Source organism: Nipponia nippon, unplaced genomic scaffold, assembly GCF_047370975.1.
Source record: "Nipponia nippon isolate SJK-2023a ecotype South Korea unplaced genomic scaffold, ASM4737097v1 scaffold_7, whole genome shotgun sequence".
Lineage (NCBI taxonomy): Eukaryota > Metazoa > Chordata > Aves > Pelecaniformes > Threskiornithidae > Nipponia > Nipponia nippon.
Genome location: NW_028262391.1, coordinates 25,612,415 through 25,639,206, shown reverse-complemented (window position 1 = coordinate 25,639,206; position 26,792 = coordinate 25,612,415). Strand labels below are relative to the sequence as shown.

Below are 26,792 nucleotides of genomic sequence, written 5' to 3'. Positions count from 1 at the left end.
GATAGGATTATAGCAAATAATACCAAAAAAAACCCCACTTATTCATATGGAAACAGCATTAATCCCTTTTGCCTGCCCCACCCCATAACTTTCTGTCTGAGCACAAAAGTTATCTGTCTGCTTTGGCAGCAGAGAAACATTTGAAAAATGTTTCCAAATACTAGGAGGTTGTTGTTCCCCCCCCCCCCCGCCCCAGTTCTTTTCAGTTTAGCTCTGCAGGAACACACAGACAAAAAAATATAACAAAGACTATGACATTGTTTCTCACATAATCAATACAGGGCATTTATATTGCTTTCTGGGGAATAACATCAAATATAATTACCAGGAAGAGGTGAAGAAAATACAGAAGGAGTTATAAATAAAGCTGTACCTTTTATGATGTTAATTTCATGTCTCAGACAATGCCACCACAGTGTGTTACTAATCAGTATATATAAATTTTAGTAACTAACTTTGCAACACAACTTACTAGCCCAGTTTTCCAGATGATGTCCAAGGGATAGATTCATATCGTCTGTACAATATAAATGGATGTAACACTGACCTTGTCTGACTTAGTGCATCTTGCTTACATTAACGTGGAGAGTCAGCTGCAGTGGCTAAAGAAAACAATGCTGACTTCAGTTTATGTTAACATATCTGGACATTAAAAACAGCAGTTCAGGGTGGCAGATTCACATCCTATTGTACTGCCCCTGTGGCAGAAGCAGTATCCACTGGCAGAGTGCGGATAGGAGAATTTGGAGTGGTAAACCTGGACAAACATTTCTTGAAAATCTGCCTGTGAACTTGTGTCTGTGCTCAGAGCTTGCACCTGAACTATGGTAAATAATTCTGTCTTGATTCCTCTATTACCTGGAAGTTCTCTAAATCCCAACACTACAATCTCATCTATTGCATAAGGACAAAAAAGGTGAGCTACCAAGGTTTATCCTGCCATTTTCTTTTGCCAGAATCAAAATGACAGTCCACTTATAATGACCATAATCAAAATTATACTATTTTCTCTAATCTACAAATAAACCACTGATTCCATCCAAAAGCCAAGCTGAGAGTTAAAGAACAAAGCCTGCTTTTGGCTAAGGAAAAGAGGCAATATATCTATTAAAACGCAAAGCAAAGGGATAGCTTGCTTTCTGTTTTTTGTTTTTAATTATCCATATTATTTTACATCACTTTTACAGGAATTGGGGTCGTACGATTGAAGGTCGATGGCCCTACAAAGAAGAGTTTTTTCACACTGAGACACACTCTTCCTCAGTGCAAATGCAAGTTTCCAAATAAATCAGTCAAGTGTGTGGAAAGGATAAGTTTGTTGATATTTGGAAGTTCAAATTTTATTTCACTCCTTGTTCCTGAACAGCAGAGTGATCTAGCTAACTTGTAAAACAGTCCTGCCCAACCATTTTTGTGGCTATTTATATATCGTGTTATCTGGCAACATCTTATTCAAGGCTTGCTTTTATTACGCAGCTGTAACACCACAAATTCTTCAATATTTGCCAGTTTTCATCCAGTTTTGTAAATAATCACACTTGGAGCGCCATACTTGAAGCATCAAGTGAGAGGTTTTTCTGTCCAACACCAGCTCTGCTTTTCTTGCAACAGATAATACCAGGAGGAGAAAAAAAAATACAGCACCTTCTTAGATGTCTGTAATAATGAGAAACTTTCTAGGAAGAGCATAAAATATTCCAGTGTGCACAAGAAGAAGTAATTTGTTCTCAGTCATCTATTTAGAGGTTCTTAATCCACCCCGTGTACTCCACTAGTCATGCAGGATTTCAGTCAATTTTTTTTTAACCTAATCATAAAGTCACAATTTAGCAACAAAGTTCTCTGATTCATGAGCTCCAGTGCTGCAGAAGTCTTCAGGTTCATTGCAGGAACTGGGCTTAAATTAATAGCATAAAGAAAATAATACAGCTTTGATTGATAGTGGTTTTTTAAGAACTGTGATAGCTGAGAAAGACAGCTTCACAGAAAGTGGCTACTGAACACAAACATACATTCCCCCGCACAAATGAAGGTGTGGTAATTCTAAGAGAATGAGGCTGTAAAAAAGGGATGCAGCTGGCTTTTCCAGCAATCATTCCCCAGGCTTTATAAAGAATGCTTCAGAATTGTTCTGCATATCAGTCTTTCGCACCCTGCACTCTCTGAACACACTGGTTGTAGCTCAGAGCTGGATCCAGGAGATGGCTTGATGAATACTAAAGATACTGGAAAAATTTCAATTCTTGGCTTTTTGGAGTGGGGAAAGGAGGAAGTCAAACTCCCCAGCACATGTTGAATGATTTAGACTGCCCATAAAGAACTGAATCTCTGCCCAGAATGCGAAACCAATCTGAACCAAGCTCGCTGTCAGGTTCAATAAATTCCAATTTTCCCTCCACTGTTTTCCATTTCCATTGCTTTGTCTCTCTACAGCACTTGGTCCTACCCAGCGCTGTAAGTACTATTCCAATATCAAATAGGCTGCTTTAATATTTCTGGCCCAAATGAATCCATAAAATTAAAGGAAATAAATTAAAGGAAAACTGAACCAGAAATATTTCCCCTGAACAAAATAAACCCCATAGAACAGCTTATGATGTTTCAGGAGTTAGGAGTGTACCTAATCAGACTGCTCACCCTAGCAGCTTGACCCTAAATAAAATATTGGCAGTTTTGACCAAATAAGTGAAAGGAGATTGAGTATTCTGGCTGACACATCTTAAAAAGTCAGCGTTCCAAGGGGAGAGGGGAAGGAACGTTTAGGGCTTCCTGAAAAACATCCCTCTTTAGTTGTCTCAAGTTGCATTTCTTAAAAATCTTGGCTTTTACTCTGGGGACTGAAGGCTAACAGTAAGCTTCAGTGGAGTTACATTAACAGCTAAGTAAAAAACACTTTACTGAGAAAACACGTATTTCTGCAAGCAGCTGGACCAACATAGCCCTGTTTCCTACAGATCTGCAGTTCTCCAGTGTGTAAATGGAAACATTTTACAATTTTTCTGATGTTTAATAAGGGATACATTTATACAGGAGCCTTTACCTCAGGAGGGGCATTAGCTAACTTCTACCTCACTGAAATTCTGCTGAGATTGGCCAGCGTGTTCAAAAGTTATTAGGGAGGAGTTATAGACACAGTATGATCATGTAAGCATATCAAATAACAGCAGCAACAAAAAAATCTTGTAATTTCCAAAAGACTCTTATGTTAAGGTAGCTGGAAAATCACTGTGAAGGGAGCCAGCCAGTTCCCATTGCAGTATTTTCATTTTTTGATCCACCTGCCACCTACGAGGACAGGACAGGCAGGACAGTCCACTGGTTAAGCCCCTCTCTCGCACTCTATATATCAAGCTTCAGCTCTCTCCTCTGTCAAAATCTTTCTGGGACCACAGTGAGTTATGTTGGGAACAAACAAACAAACAAAAGAGCTAGGAACCTCAAAATGGGTTTTCCAGAGCCAGCTTTTTGGTGCTTAAAACTTATAATAGTTAAGTATTCTCAATAGAGTACACGGAGAGTGTTAAAAACACTGTTAAAAAAGAGTAACAGCATGTTTGGCAGGCAACAATCGTATCTAATGACTATAAAATAGTGACAACAAGATGTATCTGAAACCCCTTTCCCCCTTCACTAGACAGCTTTTCTAGGGGTTGTTGTTTGGAATCCAAAGAGAGATCCCTCTCCTGAAGAAACTACCTACGTCTTTAGCTTCCAACCTGTTGTCTGCAGATCCTGGGATGAGAAATAAGGTATGGAATACATAAGCGACATCTCCAAAAGGGGCCACACTTTCACTGAAGATCTTTTAGAAGACAGCAAATAAGAAAAGGCTAAAGATTGCCTCTCTGCATCCTTTTTTCCCCTCAAATGGATGGCAAAAGCAGGCAGTGCCTCCACACTTCCTTGTGATCGCAACCTAATGACTAGAAAATTCATTCTCAGTATAGGAAAACCAGTGTCCTCTTTTCCCTCGAAAGGGATTCATCCTATACAGTTGAACAGGCTGCCCTTACCACTGCCACATACATACAAAAAGATAATCCAGCCCTACAATGTTTATAATCGGAAGTAAAAATCAAAATTTAAAAAAAAAATAAAAATAATCAAACAAATTTGTTATCCCCTTTACAGGCAATGAGCTGAGCCAAGGACAGTAAGATTATGAATACAGAGTAATAAATCAGCTGCATAGCTGAGAATTAAGCCCTCATGCCCTAAACCATAGGACAATGGTTTAAGTACTTTTATTTTTCATTTGGGATTCATTCTGGTAGGTTTATGTAGCACATACAAGTTCATAGTATTCAAGTCGTTATGCAGCAACAGCAGCTGAAAGCTCCTTAGAACCCAATACTCAAAAGTATGCACACAGACACGAAATTAGATTACAGATGTGCGTCATCATTATGTTGCCCTTTGTATGGATTTTAGACTGTTAAAAGAATACCAGGTAAGCTGACAGAAAATGCTTAAGGTATAGTGAGTAACAAGGAAATCACATGCATTAATCAACTGTTTCTGATATTCAGAGGTACTGGGTATTACTGAAGAGAGAATCAATTCAACTAAATTTATGTTAAATCTGAATTACAGCCTGCTTTTATTTTAAGGGGGTTTTGTTGTTTACTCTCTTTCACGCGAGCTTAACCTGTTAACTATTGTCTGTTTTGAAAAGTTGGTGTGACCTGAAATCAGTATGGAACATGATGTCCATCTCCCTTTGTGGCTACCTTTTGTTTCAAAGTGTCTCAGAACTCTTTATTTTAACAGTTTTATTCAAGCTAGAAAGGCATCAGCTTATTTAAATCAATATAAATCATTCTTATACATAAAAAGGGAATTGCCCACAGGAGACTTCACTAATTTAAGCATATATTTCTAAAACTTTTCTCAAGTTTATAAAGCTGTTTGTTTCTTTGTTGAGCAAGGATCTTTGGACACAATACAGGTAAGCAGCCACGAACTGGAAAATGAAGAGATTATTTATCATGGGAAGGACCAACATTAATAGAATGAGGAGAGACTGTGTTTAGCTGGTGAGAACCTAGACACCAATCTGTGTGTACTCTCACGCAGTTCAACACAAGAAATCAAGTTACAAAATAATCGAAGTCCACCTGTGCACAATAGCAACACATGTAATAAAAATGTCAGGGAAGCACTGCCCAAGTCTGAGATCTGGCAGCAGACTTGCCCTCACAAGGTTTGCAACTCAACCTTATAGATCCAAGGGGTTTCATTATGAGTAAGGGCTACTGGGTGTGAAACCTGTTAGCCCAAGAAGAGAATCTCACCATTTCATGAGACAGCTTGAAAACAACTACCTTTGCTAACATATGGAAGATAAGAAAAGCTTCATTTACAGACAAGCTGTAATATTTAGCCAAATGCATCTTTGTACAGCAGCGAAAAGCTTAACTTGTTCACAGGCATCTATAAATGAGTGTCTAACTGTCCTTTCTCTGCAACTGTATGGTATTCACAAATGGGGCTTGAAAAGGAGAACTGACTGAAAGGATAACCTTTGTGGCATGTGGAACTTCTAGAAAGATTCAGTCTTTTCTTGCATCCCCTCAAGTTGTGGTGACCCCTAAAAACTGAAGCCTACCTTGGGGACACATGAGTGAGAAGTTTCCCAGATGGCAGCCTGCAGAAGACTGGGTGGGCTATGGGGCTCTCTCCACACCACTTGCAGAAAGGCCACATAACTCTATTTCCCCTTTTGGGGTAGCGCTGGTAACGAGTTATAGGGAGCTCCTGATATTTTCCAAGTCATAAGCACCTGGAGCCCAATCTGTAGCGAAGAACTGGAATAATTTTGATGTATAGGGAATGTACACAGGCTGTTACAAAGGGTGCCTCAGTAACACAGCAGCGCCATTACAGTGCTGCTGGCCTTCCCTCCCCTCCCACTAGGGCAGGCTTGCGAGGTTCTGCCAAGCTGCAGAACCTGAGAAAAAGCAACACTGTACTGCTTTTGTTGTTGTGAGGGGGAAGGAGAAAAATTAGCACTTTTTGAATGGATTAGGACTTGGAAGAGACTGAAGACTTGGAAGAGTGTCAGGAAATAAGAAAATGGGGTCTCAAATTTGAACAGTCTTTAGGAAAGCTCAGCAAGAAAAAAACATTAATAAATTATTAGATGTTGCTATAATAAAGAGGTTTAAGTTATCCTCTCAGCTTAGAGGGGGCATTGTAAGGTTCTCAGAGAACTTTCTGAAGAAATTTGTGATTTTAACAGAAGCTACATTACCTCTCTTCTCTCTGCTTTCATGCAGTATGAATTGTTTCTTCCCGACTCGAAGGACTTATATGCACTATGCAAATACAATGCTATACACAAGCAGATACAATCACAGACAGAAACACCTCTCCTAGTTTATGTATTTTAATAACTCTTCCTGTCATTTAAGAAATAGTATCCACACAGAAATGGAGCAACCATAGCATACTTCAGACATATGCATCTAAACAAAGTATTGAATGATACTGTGTAATTTATGGTTTAGTCCACATGGAGAACTTTGTATAGGTATGAGCTTACTTGCAGAAGGAGCTGAGCGAGCATTAGGCCTCCTCTGTTACACACTGTCAGTTCCTGCTTCCATGCTGGTAGTGACATTTCATGTTTTTCCTTGCATCAAGCTGTAGCTTTTTTGTAACAGTCCAACCCCAAACATTTTATTAGCCACTTGTCAGGTTTAAAAACAACCATTTATCCTAAAGGATAACATGTGTGCACAAGACCATTGTGTGCACGCCACTCAATGTTTCCTGCACACATCACAATGCATAAAAAAAAATTAGGCATTGGCAGTGAGTCCAAGGTATTGAAGTTGTTGCACACACCCAGACTGACTACTAGATGTACACCCACTAGGCTCTTGCTCATTCTGTAACACAGGTATGGCTCTTAAAACCTACAAATTAAATGGTTGCAAATAGGTCAAACCACAATAAAACCAATCAAACCAATTAGAAACCAGTCAAGGTGCAACCTTCCCCACCCTGAATCAGCACTCTGCAAAACCATTAGGAAGTGTGTGTTGCCCCAGCAGTCTGCCTCACATGACGGCTCTGACATCTGCCCTAGGGCTATTTACTCCGTCAACATAGCTGTATGGATTCCTACCCCTTTCAGTCAACCTCACAAAAGATCCCATCAGTAAGCAAGAAGAAAGATTACAAGGAAAACTCATATGAAAAGTGTCTGTATCTGCCCCCTAATGCAAGGAATTGGCACCACATGATAAACCCTACACACAGACAAGAGCAAAGGCACTACAAATATGGAATATATATGGAAACAAAGCTATCTAGCAATCTAACAGATAAAACTGTTAGTGCTGTTCAGGTTACATTTTTACATTACAGTTTTGCATAGTTATGCTGGCAAAAACATGATGTAGCTACTGCCACAAAACTGCCACACATGTAGAGGTGCCCGTAGGAGAGGGCTTGTTGCTGCTGAGGCACCATCTGGCCCCACACCTGTGGTCTCCACCCCATCATCATGTATTTCCTATCTATCTATCACATACTTCAGAAGAAAAAACAGCTAGCAAATGTTGCTTTGACATTTGTTTTCATCTATCTGGTGATCTGCCCATCAGCTAAACGCCTACAAGAGTAAGACTTGAATGTAGTAATAGAGAGGCAAAGGAAGACATACTACACAGTCTAAATTTACTAATACAGCATTGTTATGCATAAAAACACCAGCATTTTAAGCTCAAGTGTCTCAGTGCTGCTCTGCTTAAATCTAAAACCTTAGACCTATCACTTTTGTAGAACTGAATCTTTCCTTACTTGGATCTGAATACTAAAGCAGCTTTCCGCAAGGTGAAATAGAATGAACTACAGCATTTATACCTGGTTCAATGCCTTGTTTCTTCCCTACCCACTAACACACTAGGCAAAAGTATTTTAATCAGATGTGCCCAGATCGTATTCAAAATAAGTCCCACCGCAGCTTCAAAACTGATTCTCCATTATATTTAACAAAATGTTCCAAACACCCAATTCTTTTCTTTTATAATATTCACATTTTCAGGACTAAAATACATTCTGTTGCTCATCCAACACAAGAGATGAATGTAAACCAATGAAGAGCACTACAAGAAATTTCACCTAGAAATTAACCTAAAATAATCTGAAATCCCGTGCAACTACGTAACAGTATACAGAGATAAACTGGCCAGCAATTACTAGTGTATTGCTTTGTGTAGTATTCCATTAGTAGGCCCTACAAGTTTATGAAATGCTTCAGCAGAGACTTCGATCAATTTGTCTTTTAAGCACATAGGAAGTTAACTAAAAATCTCATGTTTGTACTAAAATTTCTTACCTTGTAGAGCTTCAGCAACAGCCAGCACGTCAGGTACGCTGTCAGAGTTAATTTCGCTTTCATATATCTTTCAGGCAAATAGGTAGGATATATTTGTACCAGCTCTTCATGGATAACACTACTGCTAGCATTATTATTATCATCTTCCCCATCCTCTTGTCTTCCTTTCTCCTCTTCTGCTGTTGCACCCAAACATCTATTGAACTCCATTTTAAAAATGTTTTTTCCCCCTTCTCCACAAAGCCTTGATCTTTCCAGAGACAACTCAGGCAAGTTTTTATTTCATATCAGTAATCATACTCCCTGATCCTCCAGAAGTATGTAGCCTTGTCTTTAAGCCAACCCAGAAAATTAAGACTATGGTAGAACAAACTTTCTTTAAACTACATTGGCTCTTTGCCTTTCTCTTATTGAACGACCTCTTGCAAATGTGTGTACAGCTACAAGATAAATATAGCACCAGCTAGCCTTGTCATACAGCACAAGAATACTCCTGCCGTTGCCAAGAGAGAAAAGAAAGATTCCATTTATTTAAAGAGCAAGTCCCCGGCATCAGTACTCCCTTGTTCATTCGCAGGGGGAAAAAAGGATGAAAAATCTGTTATCTTTGAAAACTTTTTTTTTTTTTGCCAACTGTGCTTCCTCAGAACAAATCCCAATTCTATTTAAAAAAATTATGTTCTTATGGAGGAGGGGTTTTTTAATTCCAGAGACTTCTAGCCACAGTAATTCATTGTCTGTGATATCGCAGATGCCAAGCTTGTGAAGGCTACAAATTTCAAAAGAATAAATGAGGTCTCACAGATGGACTAGAGCCAAGACATTTTGAAATAACAAATAGCCCTTCCATAGGCCAAAATATGAAGAAAATATGCAAGAGATTAACTAAGTAATTTTCAGCTAAACATTAAGCAGCTCATCTGTGCCTTGTGACAGCTAAAATTTGTACGTTAAGAACAATTTTAAAGACCTTTAGCCTACTCTTAGTTAGAAAAGACCTAAAGGTTTAGGTTTAATTGTATCTATTATAAGAATTCAACAGCATCAACAACTAAAATACATAATTGTAATCAATAGGATTAACTTTACTGGTAACTTCATGCAGAAAGTTATGCTTTCTTCAAACTATTTCCCCCCTACACAGGGGGATATTCAAGGAAAGGAGGAGATCACTGCGGTTTGCTGAAAAACTAATCAAAAGCTCCGATATCTTGAAACATTGCACTTTTTAACATATGGAGGACCTAATAACTAAAGATTCCATCACCTTGAACCACTCTTAGGCATCAGACATGGCAGTTATTCATTAAATGCTTAACATCCAATTTTATGATCTTATATCATATTAAATACCACCTTGACCTAATCTCAATGATTTTCATAGGACTACCTGTGAGTTATATATTGTATTGTTAGAATGGGTGTTTCAGAATATAAAAGATAAAAACAAAGCAGGTACACACCCATACACGGTCTGTCCACAAGAAATGGCAAATGAAATGCAGAAAACCTAACACATTTCTTTTGTCTGATATATTTTGCAAGGTGTCTGGCTCACCTGGTTCCTCTGATGGGTACAGCTGCCACTACTTCCCTCTCTTTTCATGTTCACACAAATTTGAGAAAGAGAAAATACAATGAATTACAGAGCCAAACCTTCCTGTGATAGCTTGCTGTAATAACACAGAGCATCATTCCTGCAAGCAATCTTGAGTACAGATGTTGAAGGCAAGCTGGCTCTAGCAATTGCAAAGGAGCTGGATAGCATCCCAGCGTTCGCTCCTCCTAGCCATATCTCTCTGCTGCCAACAACATGTGCCTGCAATTCCCACACGATGCTTACACTGATATAAGACAACTTTTGAGTAATCCTCAGCAGCAGCTCCTACCTTTTTCCACCTGCAGCTGATTAGGGTACTGCTTATGGAGCTTCAGACGTCAGCAGACAGCTACCATAGCTTTTGTGTGGTAGTCTCCTCTGCACGGGGGCAAGCTAGCGCTCCTCGCTCCGGGGCATGAAAGCAATGAAAGCAAACTAGTTCTTGTGGAGGAAAGTTTCGCAACTCTTGCCTGCTCTCTTGTCCCTAGAGGTGAGTAGCCTGCTATCTTTGTTTGAAAGCAACTGTGGCCACGCCAAAAGCCTGTATCACCATTGCTGCCAATTTTAAACACAGTTGAAGAACGCTTGTCATAGAAAATGACAGGGAAGGAGAAGTCAAATCAAAGAAATGTCAGGAAGCAAGTAATTGAGCTAGCTTATAAACTTGTAGAACACTGTCAGCTCAGCTTAAAATTACAAGAGTCGATGCAGATGAAAACTGCATATATTACTAAGGTACTTTCTCTTAGTCTATTCCCATAAGGACATGACATTGTCACATACTGGCAAAGTCATATTATTTTCATCTTTCCATTGCCTCCCAATTCTTTGACTCTGACCACTAAGGAGTTTCTACATGAGATATTTTTACGCCTATATTTCTTCTCTAATCCTTGCCATTTTTGATGTGAATAACGACATATGAATCAACAAAGACAAGTCTACCTGAGCTATTTTCTGGCCCTTGTAAGTGCAAATGAAATGGTAGTTAAAATAAGAACCACTCACACCCCTCAGATAGCCAACATTCCCAGCATTTCTATCCTGAGCAGAAGCCATGATAGCAGGTCTTAGCAATTTTAGGAGAATAAGTCATATAGACTTGGACCAAGCCTTAAAGCTCCTTGATCTGGAGTTCTTACACTTTGCTGTAGTTAATATGGTCATTTTCAGCTTGTCCAGATAAGTGCTAAGTGGATGCCTTGGGATTTAGATCAAAAGAAGCTAGCCCTGCACTATCATGCGGTACACACTTGATCTTCAGCTTTAAAATTTTCGTGCAGGTAAACGTGTATTTCTGTGTTCCCTCATATCTGATTAGATGTCTTCTCTCACTTTTCCAGGGAGAGAGATTTTATGACTAAGTGTCCTGGTTTCAGCTGGGATAGAGTTAATTTTCTTCTTAGTAGCTGGTATAGTGCTGTGTTTTGGATTTAGTATGAGAATAATGTTGATAACACACTGATGTTTTAGTTGTTGCTAAGTAGTGGTTACACCAGTCAAGGACTTTTCAGCTTCCCATGCTCTGCATGGCGTACAAGAAGCTGGGAGGGGGCACAGCCAGGGGGCCTGACCCACATTGGCCACAGGGCTATTCCACACCATATGACGTCATGCTCAGTATATAACTGGGGCGAGTTGGCCGGGGGGGAAGGGATTGCTGCTCGGGAACAGGCTGGGCATCAGTCAGGGGGTGGTGAGCAATTGTGTCGTATATCACTTGCTTGGTACATTATTATTGTATTATATTATTATTATTATTATTATTATTATTATTATTATTACCACTACTACTATCATTCTATTTTATTTTACTTCAATTATTAAACTGTTCTTATCTCAACCCAGGAGTTGTCTGACTTTCACCCTTCCAATTCTCTCCCCCACCCCATTGGGGGGGAGTGAGTGAGCGGCTGTGTGGTTCATAGTTGCTGGCTGGGGTTAAACCACGACACTAAGTTGTACAAGTGCCTATTTTGGAACTTAAAAAGCAACTTTAGAGCACTAGGGTTCTCTTGAATATGCACACTACAAACTGAAAACTACCTAAAGTCTTTAAATAGTTGTAAGTCCTGAATTCCTTCCAAATTTTCATCATCCTTTTAAAAGTATAAAATCCCTTTACTCCTTATAGTAATTTCCTGTTGCCTCAAACAGTGGTAGTATCACTTCTCTAGTCCCATTTTCTATCCCTCAGCAGGCCAGCTCTTTAACCTACAACATCTTTTCAGGAATTTCCAACATGAAACAAAATCACAACGACTTGTAGAAAGTGAATTAAAAAGCAGTCTGCCTGCAGTGCCCAGGTCTTTGGGTCTTTGCTTGTCTTAGTAAAGTCCAGTATCTGACATGGCTTCAAAGTCTTAAGATAAAACAAATTTCCCAAATAGTAACTTTTTGTTATAACTTGATGAGAAATCAATGCAATTATGAAGAATTTATTTTAGTGCCCCGCTGTGACAGATAATTTTCTCTCCACAGCCTGTAATCACAAGTCCAATTTTTGTTTTGTGTTGGACTATTGATTCATATTGGAGACAGCCTTTTTTTGCCAGATGTGATTACCGTGCAGTGCCCCCAGCTTCTTCAGCACAAAGTGTACTGTAGAAGAATGGGTCCGGGGGGTTTGTTTTGGTATTTTAAATTAAAAATTACTCATAGAAGCATGACGTTATGCTCCAGAGGAGTGTGTGTAAGCTCCTGGCAGGTCATATCCAGTTCCCTGTCCAGTTCTGCCCAGCTTGAAGAACAGCTGCTTACAAGAGCTCTAGATAGGACTATGAGTCTCCCTCCCAAGATTTAAAAACAACCAATCCTCTCCCCAGAAAAAAAAAACAAAAAACCTCCCAAACCACTCCACACTTTTTATTTCTACTATCCTCACCTCCACCTCATTTTCCCATGTGTTTCTAAGCATATTATAAGAAGACTTTCTGCAAACTGGGCTCAGAAACTAACTTTGATAATCTTCAAGCCAGTGTTTTTTGCTTCCATTCTTGGGCAATCTATCCCTGATCTGTTAATACATTCAGTATTACTGTAGCATTCAGTAACTACAGTCTGAGGTATTTAAGAGATCAAACATGTTTGACAACAAAATTGTCATAATTCCATAATAAAAAGTAATTAGAGGCTGTATAGAGGAAGCTGAGAAATTTCAGAAGAATGGGATTTTTGAAGGGCAAGCTGCTAAGAGCTAATGAATTGAAATGCAAGGTAACAGAGAATTTGCAGACACAAGGTAACATGATGTAATGCAGTTGAGAAACTGTTCCAGTTATGACGGACAAATTGGTGACAGTACTGGGATGACTTCTTAAGTTATGTGATGAGAGAAACTGACGTCACACAATGAGTGAATTGAGTTGTTTAAATCTTACGCTTTGCCTGCCAGATTCTACAGCGATACCTTTAGGAAGTGGGGAAGAGAATACTCAGCATTGACACTACACTTCCCACCTTCAAAGGCTCCAGCAATTTTACTTAATTAAATCTTAGAGCCCTGGGAATGCAGTTAACCTTGACTTTACCCAGAACACTGCTCAAGCCTGATGTTCCCCCTGAGGGCCCAGATAGCTTAAGCGGATATCTTGTGGTTGTGTATCATATTAAAGCTCCAGTTCAGAATGGTTTATAGTAAATATCTAGTTGCATATAGAGTACAATTTGAGTTTTTATGTATATACTTTCGATATATTTACACTACTTACCATATGCATGTAGCTGATACAAGCAGGTTTCAGATGAGTAATTGACGGTCACAGGCTCCACTAATGCACAGTCGAAAGGCCCACTGAAATGGCAATAAAGAGCATTTTAAAGTCCTATAAACTGTTTAGAATCTATATATATAAAATCTTCAAATGGGGTATAGCCCATTTCAGTCCTATCATGACTGATTACTCCTTTTATCAGACTTGTCTCTAGCAACAACAGTAGCAATCAGATGCTTTTAAAGCTGGCACTAATATTAATGGTACCTAGAAGGTTTGCAAAAAATAACTCTACTTAAATCATGCCACCTCTCACTGCAAGTTATTCTGTCATTAGCACAATGAGGATTTTTCTGCTTGTTTGCATTTTTTTTTACCTGGAAGAACCTTTTGCTTTCATTGTTATGGTATAGGTACAGGGGAAAGACTGGAATAAATCCTTACAGGATGAGACAGCTCAGGACCTGAAACAGAACGTGAACTTGCCTCTTCCTGATGAAGACTTCACTTCTTTACTAACTGCCAGAGTATTGCCCTTTCCTGTTCACAGTCAATGACCCACTCTCAAGTACCCAGTGCCCACAAGTCGAGCTTCAGAATTGGGAGAGTAAGGCTTCCCCTCCCACCACCAGAAGGGAGTTTCTTGAATCCATATTTCAGAGCATTTTATGCCTGCTCCCAAGATTTCCTCCAGGACTGTGATGGTTAGAAATCTGTTTAAAATGAGATCCTTGGCTCCTCATAAATCGCTTGACTATAGATAGGGAGGCATTAAGACAGATAATGTTGTTTGGAGAGATGAGTTTTATCATGAGTGAAGAGCACTGGTCCTCCATACTCCTTCCAGTATTTCTGCAGCTAGGGAGTACTATCCCACAACTCTTGAGATTCCAGGACCTGCCATCCTCCAGTCTTGTCCTAGTCCTCTCTCCCCTTTCTTTAAGGAAGCTTAACATGCCTTAAGGAAACAGGATGGAGCTAACCTACTGGAAAGCTGCTGTCTTCCCTGCCCTTCTCACTGCCTTTTGCTAAAAGATCACAGTTTTGCTTTGTTTCATTTGTCTTACTCAAAACTCCAGTGCTACTAGTACTGCAAATAGCATCTTGGCTACCAGGAATCCTAAAAAGAGCTACAGGGCACTGAGCAGAATTCTTCAACTGTCTGAGCAATCCTCCAAAATAGGCCAGGACACATGATACTTTTGTTTTGAACCTGCTGGCAATCCTGCATCAGTGCTTAGAGATTCATTCCTCATCTAAGACAGAAAAGCCTCCCTAATCTGCACAGCGACCAAGGGATGCACGATAAGCAACTGGGTTTCTTGCAGTATTTGATGGACTATTTCCATCTGGCTGGACTATTTCCCAGCATACTGTTCTGAGCTTTGTAACACTTCCTACTACAAATGCACTGCAGTATTTAGAGCCGTTTCTTGCATGAGTTAGTCATTGCTGGACAGCCATCCATTAAAACCTCCACTGGGATATAAACAGTAGACAGATGTCTGCACTGGAACTGAAGGTGTGACTATAGTACATGTAAACGCACCCAAGCTACTGCTAGTTAACGAGCTGGCATGCCAATAGCAGTAAAGCTACGGACTTCAGCTTAGGCTGTACAAAAAACACTGAGGAGCTTTGAAATTAATCTGGTAGCCAGCATGCATGTAGATACGACACTGGTATCAGTGAGAGAAAAGCCAGGACAGGCAGATCACTACGCACTACATTCTGGGGAATATGCAGCCTTTGTGCACATTGAAGCAACATTTTGCCTTATATTAAGGGGAAAAAGTGGATCACATGAAGAATACGAGGCTTTCTCGCATGAAGGCCTATATGTGAAAGGATTCAGAACTTTGGTTTAGCTAAATGTAGATGGCCAAAAATGTAGCATTTATGTGAACCACACAGATGACACAAGCCTCAAAAAAAACCCAAAACAGGCAATCTTTTGAGAGAAAGCAACCTTTTTCTAGTGTACTCTCTGATACATGCTGCTTGGGATTGGGTCAGCAATGTCCCAAGAACAGGAGCTCACTGTATTCTCATACATCTGGTTCTCGTCCCAGCAAGTGTGGAGAGGTGTGAAAATGAAAACTGGCTGTGCTGAAAGTTAACCAGGCTCCTCTGATCATCAAGGAAGTTCAGCTCAGGTTTCAACCAGCAGCTTGCGGTTTGGCATGAAAGAGGCTATTCTAGTTCATAGCAGCATGTAAACACCCTGCACGAGCATTACTCTTCTTTGGGAGATCTCTGGCCACCTGCTCGAGCATTCATCCTTGTTCCTAGCTTATTAGAAGTGCCCTGGGATTTGGTGAGGAGGAGTGGCAGTAAATACATGCTTTGTTCTCTGTTTTAGATAGGCTTGAAGTCTTTGCTATATACCCCTGGAGAGAGGGGAAAGGCAAGTGGGTTTTCACACATGTTGCTGAGGCTCTGCCCAAAAGCCTCACCCCATTTTGCCTCAGGGTCTCCAAGCTGCACTACACAGCTCTTGTGCTCCAGCCCTGGGCACACTGGAGCAGGGCTCTCTGGAAAAAAGTGCCTGCACAGATACCGCCTGCACCCCAAGAGCCTTACCCCAGCTCAGCTCTGTGCCCCTCACGGGGCTTTCCAGAACGATCACCCTCCGCCTTGCTGATGGGTGCCCGCGTAGCCCCCAGAGGGGTCTGTGAAGGGAACCTTGCTCCCTGCTGACGGCCAGGGAAGAGCCCAGTCCTCTCCCTCCAACGCCACCTCCGCTGGGCCGCGCCGGCCCGGGGCCTGCCTCTCCACAGCGAGGCGGGAGGCTGGGCTGCCCAGCTGCAGCAACCACCGCCAGCTCGGGGCTGCATCCTCCCTCGAGGGCCGGGCGGCAAAGGCAGGTCGGCGCCCCCCGGCCCTCTCACAGCCCTCACCAGCCAAGGCGACGCGGTCCCCGTTTCACCCGGGCCGCCACGGGGCTCGCCGGCTTTCCTCTCAGAGCAGCCCCGCGGCGGGCAGGACCCTATAGCCGCGCCGCACCCAGGGTGCTGAGGAGGCGCTTCTACAGCCCTGCGCCTCCCTCCCCCGGGGCCGTTCCCGCGGGGCGGGGGCGCCGGCGGCGAGCGGGCGGCTGGCCGGGTACATTCCCCACCGCAGCCCGCCTCGCTGCCCCGGCCTTTGGGGACTTGGCGGGGGGTGAGGGCGGGCGGCTGCTGCCGCTGAGGAGCCGCCGGCGGGCGGGAGCAGCAGCCCGCCGGGTGACCGACGTGGGGGGCGGGCGGTTACAGGTGCCGCGCAGGTCAATCGCAAGGAGCGGAAAGGACTCGGGTTATTTGGTGCGGGGCTGGGGCTGAGAGACCGTAGGAAGCGGTGTTTGCCTTAGGGGAACATGTTGGCGGCACAGCTGTCTGCAGCAGCGTGGCAAACTGTCAGGCGCTGGCGGTGTTCTCCGCAGCCTCGCGAAGCCCCTCGCCGTGCTGCGTTTAAACCACGCGAGGGCAAAGCTGTGCTTGCCGCTTGCGAGCACCCGCTAGATAATGGGTGCAGTGGTAAACGTTGAAGCCTGAGGCATAACAAGCTGCTCATCTGAAAGTAATTGAGGCTGTTTGTTTGCAACAGTGTGCGTCAGGGATTGAAGCTGTTTGTGTGTGTGTGTAACAGGTGAGCGCTCCATGGGCTGAACTCATGTGGGGACCCCCAGGAACCCGCGTCGGGGAGCAGAGCAGAGCAGAGCAGAGCAGGTGCCTGCAGCCACCTGGTGAGCACATCAGCAGGCCGCTTGCGCTCAGCGCCTTGGTCTGCCCGCGCCCTGACACCCTTAATACCCATAGTCACAGACAAAGTACGTAAGAGCATCATGGGTTGTTACCTGGTGTGTCACCACACACACATTCCTGCTGTTCTGCTTATTTCTGTGATCACAGCAATATGCCTTTCTTTGTCCATGCGGTATTAAGAAAGGTGCTGCTTTTTAATGTATTGTCAACTGAATTGTGGCCCTCTCATTTGTGTTATCATGCCTGTCATTACCTTCCTCATTTTTCAAGATGAGGGGTTCTCAGCTCCTGCTAAAGGCCCACTGATAGGAATGTGTGGTTTAGTACTTTCTTCCATTTGAGTGATTACTATTTCATTTCAGGTTGTAGCAGCTTTCAGCGTATTGGAAAGCATCACGGAAAGACTGGCCTTCTTCCTTCCCTTTCTGCAATTTTCTTCTTAAGAGCATTAATGCATAGATACAATTACATTAACATTAAGCACATCATTGCTTTAAAAAGCCCTTGTAATTGAGTGGCAGATGCTTATGACCGAATCCATTTAAATACTCAATATAAGACCAAAGTTATTATTCAGGGACCTGCTTAGCATCATGAGTACTCATTGACTTTCGAGTGGAAATGCTGTGGTGATCAGCACCACACAGAGTCAGTTTGGAGTTCTCAGGCTGGAAAATATACTATGCTATACAAGGTCAGGTGGCACTTGGACTGTTATGTCTGGATATAAATGAATCTGAAACTATGGTAGAATATGGATTAAAAATAGTTTTATAGTAGTGTAAAAATTTTGTTTTAAATAGTCCCTTTGTGGTACCATTTGAAGGAACTTTTCTGCTAGCTCTTTTTGCATTGTGTTGAAGTATTTATAAAGCTATGAGAGGTCAGTAGATATATTTAAAACATGGCTACAGAAAACTAAATTGAGAAGTGTGTTTTTTCAACTTGAAAAATGATGCATCTTTATCTTGCTGAAGTTTTGAAGTGTTTGCAAATATCCTTTTACTTACATGGTTTCCCAGTTAGAAAGACAAGGGAAATATAATGTGCATATATACTTAGTGAGCATTAAGCTTCAAACTCTAGTCTGTGCTTTCTTATGCCAGATTTAACTTCTAATTTATTTTCTTTATTTCTTCAGACAGTTAAGACTTATGAAGATGGGACACTTTAAGATGTGCCTGGAAATTAGTACTTCCTTCAAGGAGTCGACCAGCTAATTTATAAACGATGTTGTAAAAGATAGGGATGAGCTTTTGTTACATAGTTAGATCAGGACTAATTCCACAGAGAGGCCAGAACTTCCCTTCTTAAGCATGGCACTTCTCAAAGCAGTAAGTGGCTATGTTTAGAAACTAATCCATTTTCCAAATGACATACACTTGATAATCTACTAACTTCCTCAGGATAAGATTACAGTAGGTAGTATTTTGATCTCAGTATTCTGATTCTCCCAGTACTGATTGACTGATAAGCCAAGTTCTCCTACACAGAGGAGAAGAATTAGAGAAATAGTGAATTTTGCCTCTTTAAGCCTCAGATATAGGCTGGGAATTTAAAAAAAATAAACAAATTCTTCATAAGCAGTAGGGTTTTTTTTGCTGAGTAATGAATTTGCAATGCTGGAAAATAGTGATTCATTAAGGTCATGTAAAACAATAAAGTGATGTTGATTAGAGACCAAACATAACATCGAATCCAAGTGACTTTAATATGTAATGTAGAATATGGTAACTAAAATATAATACATAAAGCATATGTACATCAGATATGACATATATGAAAAATAGTTAACAAAATATGTTAAACAGCATATAAATGCATGTATCTTAGTTACATAATAAATCATATATGTACTGAAAATTTTATTAATCTGCTACTCAGATTTTTAAATGGCTTCAGATTTCTTCCCTATTCTTGAACTTAACAAGTTTGCATAAACCCTCTTTTTAGGTATGCATACACACTCTTTATGCATGTACGTGTATATGTACCACACACATACATTGTCCATCCAAGAGTACCACTGGTCTGTATCCTTTTCATTAAGTAGAAGCCAGAATATGTAACATTGCTCTCTCTTAAATATCCTGCTGTTTACCTGCAACTTTATTGTGCATCCTGTGCATTTGCTGCAGCATTTACAATATCTTGCCACCAAACGCTGCAACTTACTTAGAATATTTCATTGTTCTAAGTGAAGCAAACTATTACTCTAGGACTTGTTGCTAAGTTCACATCACTTACATTTGATTGGAATACCTGAATGCCATTTTAATACTTTGCTTCTGGAAGGAACACTTACCTGACAGTTCAAATGGATCTGATAATTCTTCCTACATTTTTTCCAGACACTTTTACTAGTTTCAGATTACTTACACTCCAGTTCTGTAAAGTGGTGAGTGCTCTCTCCATTCAAAGCAGTAAGTGGGGTTTTATTAAGGGTACTCAAGTACCTGGTCTGTGTTCTGGGAGTTCCCAAAACACCTCTGAAACTCTAGTGAACTGTGCATTAAAAGAAGAAATGTCAAGGATTGATGTCTTTAGCAGAATATAGCTTTTTAAAAATATTTTTTCCAGAACATTTTTCTACATTTTAGTGAACCATGAGAAGGGGAAAAAAATCTTTTTTCTTCTTTGGAGGTTGTCTTTAGCACAAAGGTATTGTTCTTCTTTTAATTATTATTCTGATCTTATGTGTGGACACAGCTGGTCACTGCTTCCATTCTTGTAAAAACAGGACATGAAATAGATGAGCAGTTTATAGAAGCTGATCTGAAATTTTGTAGCCACAAAAGTCTGTGCAAAGTTTTTCATAATTTATCTTAATTTTCTGTATTATACATTTAAAAGTTAAAAAGCCATCTAACACCAAAGGGGAATGACAGTATGTTAGACTGAAAGCAGGCTGAAGGAACTTGTTCTCACAGCTACGCACTGCATGAGAAATTGAGTATTCACATGTATGGATTCATTTCACCAGCATGCCTTGATTTCCTAAGGAGACATCGCTCATGTAATATAATGAGTTTAAGCTAAAGATTTTCCTCCAAACTAGTTTACAGCCAATCTTGGTAAACACCTTATTCAATATGATCTTGAGGAGGTAGATTTTCTGTTAGTTCTTTAAATGGAAAATGATTAAGCCCTGAAGATTTTTGAGCTTCCCCCAACATTGCTATAGCAGTCATGCAACTCCACGGGGAGAACTAGAATAGACTACCCACAGGCATTTTTTCCGTGGTGTGTAATGCAGATCCACAGTTGTTCTTTTGGCAGCATGGATTGAACCCAGGACCTCTGAATCTCAGAGTGCAATACATTTATTGCTAGAACTAGATGTGTCCATAAGCTCAACGGCTGCAGGTGACTCATAAATCTACGTGCCTCCCTGCTGCTCCCAACAGAAGAGTGTGCATGTGAAACTGTGGGCTGTGTGTGTCAATCCTGGGCCTGTATAAGAGGAGTAAAAGCCCATCTTTCCTGTCTGCAGTCGTTCCCTGTGGTTTGTATCACAACGGAACCACCGTCCGGGCACTGACAGTGCCACAGAGCCCAGCTTTAAAGACCATGAGGAGAGCAGAAGAAGTCATACAGAGGGAAGCTGTTTGCTTCCCTCTGCGTGAAGGGCAGAGACCACAAAAGAGGAGATCTGGGTACTTTTAATGTAAGCAGCAGCAGGGACTGGGTAGCTCTGACAGATAAGTAGGACTTACAGGGAAAAGAGCAGGAGCAGGAGAAAGAAGACACCAATTTGGGAGATAAATAATGTCAGACAAATCATTTGTTGCTCTGTGCCTGTAAGGCAGGAGAAATAATAGTCTCCTTTGCAATACTGTCTCCTTTGCTGTGTGGCAGCAAAGTGACTTTTCTCCTTCTGGTGCCTTTCTTTTCCTCCATGACATTGGTCGCTCAACCTGAAATCCAGGGAAGAGATGTGTAGTACTCTACAGGGTTGAGAAGTTCTGCTTCTCTGCTCCTTCGAGGCTCTGTGCACTCTGTTACAAGATACTGTTGGTGAGTGAAGGTAGTGAAGGAGGCTAGTGTAGTAATTATAAAAGGAAAGGGATCACTTGTGTGAAGAACAACTAGTTTTTGTACAGACTCTGTCTCTTGCTGGAATGTTAAGCCCTATGTTTATTATTATTTGATTAGCCCAAATCTAATGTGTCATTTCGTATTTCAGGAAGGAATGTTTGTATGATGAACTGCTTGGCATTTCAGGCTTTTATAACAGCGAATTCTTAGCATTTTTCAGAGACATAGTTTTATGCTATGGAAGAGGGCCTTGGGCACCTATAATCTATATTTTAAGGAGATACTTGTGGTAAATTGACTGCATTCTGAAAGTTGACTTGTATTGGCAGTCTTGCGTGTTGGAGAGAGAACCTCTCTCTTTTTGGTAATCATAGAGTAATACTGAGAAAGTGCATACCATATCTAGGGCATGTGATTTCATCTTACAGCATCATAGTCTTGATGCATTATGCTTTTTAAAATCCAGATTCTGCAAAATGCAGACATCATTTAAATACTGTGGTTATATATTCTTGCCCTTATAAATGATTTAAGGTAGAAATCATCCTAACTTCAGACATCAAAATTCAAGCATCTAATCCAAGGCATTTGTCTCGTAGCCTTATATTGTCAATAGAGAGAGTGGAGTATTGCCAGAGAGTCTTTCATCAACCTCTGTAGTTATTTGTCTTCTTCTGTTTGCTATAGATAAAGTACACATATTTACGTTGATGAATAAAGCTAAATGAGATTAATTCCTTGCCACTTCAGTGAATTTTAGGAATAAGGTTACCTTCTTCTGTACCAAGGTGTGAGCTCACTGTTGAGTCAGGAAGGAATTATTTTTTGCCTTGCTTCAGTCCCCAGCCTCGTAGGTCCTTCTTCCACTTTTCCCTGAGACAGCAAATCTCAGGGCAAAGATACTGTCTGAGGCAGGATACTAGATGAGGAGGTCGTTAAGATCTCTTCAAACATACCATGGCCAAATGGGACCATTAGATCATCTGGTTCCATCTCCAAAGCACAGCTGTTTTTTTCAATTTATTCTCAGAGTATAAGACAGCCAAGTCCAGATTCGAACTGAGGTATGGCTGTTCTGTTAAGCTCACTCCAAGGATGGCACAAAAAAATTAAAACTGGGTTAACGATGTATCCTACCTAGTACTTTGAGACCGTTTTTTAAATTGGAAAAAGATGATTTTGTATAAGATTAAGTACAGCCATTATCATGGATATAAACAGCATGTTTTCTCTCCTTTAAAAAGAGGATCAAAGAAGTTATCTTTTTGATGGTGATTTTCAAGTATACCTCTTTAACCTATTCACCATTTCTGCTACATGATAAATACATGTCTTTGGACAATATAGGGCCAAAGACTCAAAGCACTATATTATGCTTCATGATATTTTTATTTGTATGTTTACAAAATACCTTTCCCCAGGCAGTAAATCTTGCCATACTAATGTAATCTGCAGTCTAGAACCGTGGTGCTTTAAGATGGTTAAACAGTTGCCATAAAATATATAAAGTATTTCTGTAAAATTCAAGAAAAATTAGTACAACAGAAAACAATTTTACCTCTTCATAACAACTACCCAAGTGACTACTCATTCTGCACATACGTTTGTTTTAAACATACAGTGGTATTTTCAGTTGTTGTGTGGCACAATGTGACAGAAATATGCTGTCTTTTTTTCTTAAACCTTCTTGTCATGGCATAACTTTTTTCAAAACCCTACGGAAGGTGTTTTGTTTTTTTTTTTTAAAAGAGTATTAGTTACCACCCATCTGCAAACATGGCTTCAGGGCTGTCTGGTTGTCAGGAACTCCTAACTATATTAATCAGTTAGACAGACTAGCATGATTTTCTGCTGCAGCATCTCTAGTGGGATCTCTACAGAGAAATCCTCGTTGATTGTGACATCGATGTAACATCATGGAACTATGTCATGCTATATTACACATGGGAGGGGGGCAGCATCCATATCTACAAGTGGATTCTTCAGTGTTGCACCTGCAATATAAGCAAAAACATCTTAAGTGTTCACATATTTATTTCAGGTTTTTATTTAACAATATATTGTTGAAAGAGTGAACAAAGGAAAATAACTAAAACCAGAAATAGAAACTGGCTACCACCAGAGTGCAACCAGGACCAGATTAGCAATGACCTAAGAATTTCCTGTTTTGTTGATTCAAAGTAAACACTGTTTCAGTCACAGAATACTGCAGTGCTTAGCATCAAAATCCATCTCTTCCTGGAACTCCAGTAAATCTGTTACTCGATGAGCATCAAGGTATCCACTTCCATAACACATCGAGAATACTCTTACAGAGCAGAGGGTGCAAATGCTGTGAACAGTGTCATTGCCTTGAGTTGTGGCATAATAAATTAAAGGAGTGTCGTTCCCCCCCCCCCCCCCCCCAGCCAGATGCCAGCTCTCGCTCTCGTTTTGTCCCTTTTTCAAAGTTCAAGTCACAAGCTCCTGCGCACTTCAAAGCTACTTGAGGTGACTCGATGATCTTAAGGGTCTTTTCCAACCTTGACGATTCTATGATTCTATGACTCTTTGTGGAATAAGAAATATGCCTTCCATGCTGGTGAGGATAAACAAGTCTAGAGTAACTTGCCAACTTTGTACCATATGCCATCTGCATCTACCTGCAAGTGTCTTTTTAGCGGGAGTTTTGTCATTAAGCTTCTGAATTTTCATGAAATAAGTAAAACACTCCCCAGGGCCCTTACCACTCCTAAAAATGTGGTTATATGTTTTTCATGATTCTTCCCAGTGATGCAGCTCAGTGGTTTCCTATGAAACCACAGTGCTGGAGATTTGCGATCAGTTCTGTTTGGCTTTAGTATTCTCCCACCAACTGCAGCTTTCCCATTGCCCCCCCTACCCAGCCCAGACCTCAGCCTTCCCTTCTTCATAGAATCATAGAATCGTTAAGGTTGGAAAAGACCCTTAAGATCATCGAGTCCAACCATTAACCTAGCACTGCCAAGTCCACCACTAAACCATGTCCTCAAGCACCACATCTACCCTTCTTTTAAATACCTCCAGGGATGGAGACTCAACCACTTCCCTGGGCAGCCTGTTCCAATACCTTTCACCCTTTCGGTGAAGAAGTTTTTCCTAATATCCAACCTAAACTTCCCCTGGCACAGCTTGAGGCTGTTTCCTCTCGTCCTATCACTCGTTACTAGGGAGAAGAGACAGACCCCCACCTCGCTACAACCTTCTTTCAGGTAGTTGTAGAGAGCAATAAGGTCTCCCCTCAGCCTCCTCTTCTCCAGACTAAACAACCCCAGCTCCCTCAGCTGCTCCTCATAAGACTTGTGCTCTAGACCCTTCACCAGCTTCATTGCCCTTCTCTGGACACGCTCCAGCAATGTCCTTCTTGTAGTGAGGGGCCGAAAATGGAACGCAGTACTCAAGGTGCGGCCTCACCAGTGCCGAGTACAGGGGCACTATCACCTCCCTGGTCCTGCTGGCCACACTATTCCTGATACAAGCCAGGATGCCATTGGCCCTCTTGGCCACCTAGGCACACTGCTGGCTCATGTTCAGCAGCTGCCAACCAACACCCCCAGGTCCTTTTCTGCCAGACAGCTCTCCAGCCACTCCTCCCCCAGCCTGTAGCATTGCATAGGGTTGTTGTGACTGAAGGGCAGGACCTGGCACTGAGCCTTGTTGAATCTCATACAGTTGGCCCCGGCCCAATGATCCAGCCTGTCCAGGTCCCTCTGCAGGGCCTTCCTACCCTCCAGCAGGTCGACACTTCACCCAACTTGGTGTCATCTGCAAACTTACTGAGGGTGCACTCGATCCCCTCATCCAGATCATCAGTGAAGATATTGAACAGGACCAGCCCCAACACTGAGCCCTGGGGAACACCACTCATGACCGGCCGCCAACTGGATTTGACTCCATTAACCACCACTCTCTGGGCTCAGCCATCCAGCCAGTTTTTAACACAGTGCAGAGTGCACTTATCCAAGCCATGTGCAGCCAGCTTCTCCAGGAGAATGCTGTGGGAGACAGTGTCAAAGGCCTTACTAAAGTCCAAGTAGACAACATCCACAGCCTTCCCCTCATCCATTAAGCGGGTCACCTTGTCATAGAAGGAGACCAGGGTAATGAAGCAGGACCTCCCTTTCATAAACCCATGCTGGCTGGGCCTGATCCCCCGGTTGTCCCGCACGTGCTGCGTAATGGCACTCAAGATGATCTGCTCCATGACCTTTCCCGGCACCGAGGTCAGGCTGACAGGCCTGTAGTTCCCCAGATCCTCCGTCCGACCCTTCTTGTAGATGGGCGTCACATTTGCTAACTTCCAGTCATCTGGGACCTCCCCGGTTGACCAGGACTGCTGATATATGATGATGGAGAGTGGCTTGGCAAGCTCCTCTGCCAGCTCCCTCAGTATCCTCGGGTGGATCTCGTCTGGCCCCATGGGCTTGTGAGCATTCAGGTGGAGGAGCAGGTCAGTGACTGCCACCTCTTCGACAACTGGGGCTTCATTCTGCATCCTATCTCCATCTCCCAGCTCAGGGGCCTGAAAACCCCGAGGATGACCAGTCTGACTATTAGATTCTCCCTGGCCCTCCTTTTGTCGCTGATATATTTGTAAAAACATTTTTTGTTATCTTTAACGGCAGTGGCCAGTTTAAGTTCTAGCTGGGCCTTTGCCTTTCTAATCTTCTCCCTGCATAACCTCACAACATCCTTGTAGTCCTCCTGAGTCACCTGCCCCTTCTTCCAAAGGTGGTAAGCTCTCCTTTTTTTTCCTGAGTTCTAGCCAAAGCTCTCTGTTCAGCCAGGCCGGTCTCCTTCCCCACCTGCTCGACTTACGGTACGTGGGGACAGCCTGCTCCTGTGCCTCTGAGATTTTCTTCTTGAATAACATCCAGCCTTCCTGGGCTCCTTTGCCCTTCAGGACTGCCTCCCAAGGGTCTCTGTTAACCAGGGTCCTAAACAATCCAAAGTCTGCCCTTCTAAAGTTCAGGGTAGTGGTTTTGCTGACCCTCCTTACTTCTCCAAGAACTGAAAACTCTGTCGTGTCATGGTCGCTGAGCCCAAGCCATCCTCCGACTGCCACATCGCCCACCAGGTCTTCTCTGTTCGTAAACAGCAGGTCCAGCGGGGCACCTCCCCTGGTTGGCTCGCTTACCAGCTGCATCAGGAAATTATCTCCCACACACTCCAGGAACCTCCGAGACTGTTTCCTCTCTGCTGTGTTGTATTTCCAGCAGATATCTGGTAAGTTGAAGTCTCGGACGAGAACAAGGGCTAGAGATTGTGCCAACCGCTTGTAGAATACTTCGTCTGTTTCCTCATCCTGGTTGGGTGGTCTATAACAGACTCCC

At 41.9% G+C, this 26,792-nt stretch overlaps 1 protein-coding gene across 1 annotated transcript in view; it reads right to left on the bottom strand.

Annotated features, from left to right (window-relative positions):
* Positions 1–19,284: 19,284 nt before the first annotated feature.
* The window catches only part of AMER3 (APC membrane recruitment protein 3), a 46,072-nt gene continuing 38,564 nt past the window's right edge, over positions 19,285–26,792 (bottom strand). Inside the window, exon 3 of the mRNA XM_009477533.2 lies at positions 19,285–23,435. The gene's annotated coding sequence lies outside the window, so the exon portion shown is untranslated. The remainder of the gene's footprint in view (positions 23,436–26,792) is intronic.